Raw genomic sequence first — 2,030 nt, forward strand, 5'->3', positions numbered from 1 at the left:
GTCTTCTATTAAACTTCTTGAGAAACCACCATTGACTGTCTTCTGACACTGGTGTCCTACAGGACTGTCAAAGCCACAATTCTGTATGTCCAGGATTCGGTTGCTAACCTCTGAACAAAAGGCTCACTTGGGCCCTTGTTTTCCCTGGATGTGCTCATTTTCCTTCACTGGTCTCTTTTTTAATCCACTTTGAAGATTTCGTTATGTCCTACATGAGTATTTGTACATTTGAGTTTGTGGGAGACAGGCTTTCAGGTAGCCCAAGCTTGCCTCTAACTCACGATTGCAATCAAGAATGATCCGGAGGTCTGGTCCTCATGCTTCCGCTTCCAAACTTCTGACTTTACAGCCTTGTACCACCTCACCTCATCTGCCCCCTTTGAGCTCCTTCATCCAGAATTTTACATTGTTCTTAGCAGACATTGTAGAGTAGCGAGTATGGCGTGCTGTCAGAAGTAGGAGTCTGTCATGTCAGTGTAAGCTGAGCTTCCTCAGGGAGTGTTCTGTATGGAGGAAAATGAAATTTAAAAACGATTCTGATTTAGTCAGGGTACATATATCCTCCAGAGAAACACAGAGTAAAACTAGCATACACTCTGTCCATTTTTCTTACTGAACATAACCCTTATTGTTGAACTATATGTCACCTGCAGAAAGTCAATTGGGTTATGCAATTGATAATACTTGGCGATGTCACTACACCCAGCCAATACCACATTTCTTGGCAGTGTTTCTTATGTGAAGAAGGACTATTTGTATGTGAATATTGTTGTGCTCACTGATAATAGCTTATTAATTCATCAGGGGTAGGCTGAAGCTGGCCCTATTTCATGTTCTATCTTGTGGTGGGAATGAAGAGACAAGAGGCCAATAGCATTGTAACAAGTGCACACATTATAGCACAGTAAATGTCTGGTCCTCTTGCCCCTGTTGCTGAGATCCACCAGATCTACTTCTTCCCTTACTCTTCCCAACTTTGTCACTAAGAGAAATAGTAAGAGCTGTATAATGTTGAAGGTGGTTTTAATGTTCAATGAGTCCGTGTCCAGATGTGTAAACTGGAAATAGCAACAACAATTCAGACATGAGAGTGCTTGTAAAACTGTCATCTATTCGGAGATCTTAGATTAATACTAGGTCTATGTTAATATTAACTGCTATTTGTAGACAGAGTTTGTACGTTGGATTCCTGGTCACCTAGACCAGAATAATCATACAGAAACTCTATTAATTACAACACTGTTTGGCTAATAGCTTAGGCGTATTCCTAGCTAACTCTTATATCTTAAATCAACCCATTTCTATTAATCTGTCTGTCACCATGAGGCTGTGACCTACTGGAAGGATCTGGCAGCATTTTTCTCCTTTGACAGCTACATGGCGCCTCTTTGATTTCACCTCTCTCTCTCTCTCTCTCTCTCTCTCTCTCTATATATATATATATATATATATATATATATATATATATATATTTCCTACCTGACTTTACTCTGCTAAGCCATTGGCCAAAACAACTTTATTCATCACCAATAAAAGCATCACATATATAGAAGAACATCTGACATCAGCTATTACCTTAATCATTCTTAACATCGTATGTCACTCTTAATATACCCATGTTGCAGCTGGGACTTCCTGTTGTTCTGGGTTCTGCTTGGTACCCCTGATTCTTTTCAGGCCAGACACTGTTGGAAAGTTAGCATCATTTGGGGGGACAGTGTGTGTGTGTGTGTGTGTGTGTGTGTGTGTGTGTTTGTGTACAAGTGTAGGCATGCACATGCCATGGCTCATCTGTGGAAGCTAGAGGATAACTAATGGCAGTCTATTCTTTCCTTCTACTGTTGGCTGAAGGCTACTTGTTCTTTCATGGCTTCCCACACACAAAATAATCACTCAGAAACTATATAAATTGCAATACTGTTTGGTCAATAGCTTAAGCGTATTTCTAGTTAGCTCTTACATCTTAAATTAACCCACTTCTATTATTTTACCACAAGGCTTATGGCCTACTGACAAGGTTCTAATTGGCG

This window comes from Chionomys nivalis, chromosome 1 (genome assembly GCF_950005125.1).
Source record: "Chionomys nivalis chromosome 1, mChiNiv1.1, whole genome shotgun sequence".
NCBI lineage: Eukaryota > Metazoa > Chordata > Mammalia > Rodentia > Cricetidae > Chionomys > Chionomys nivalis.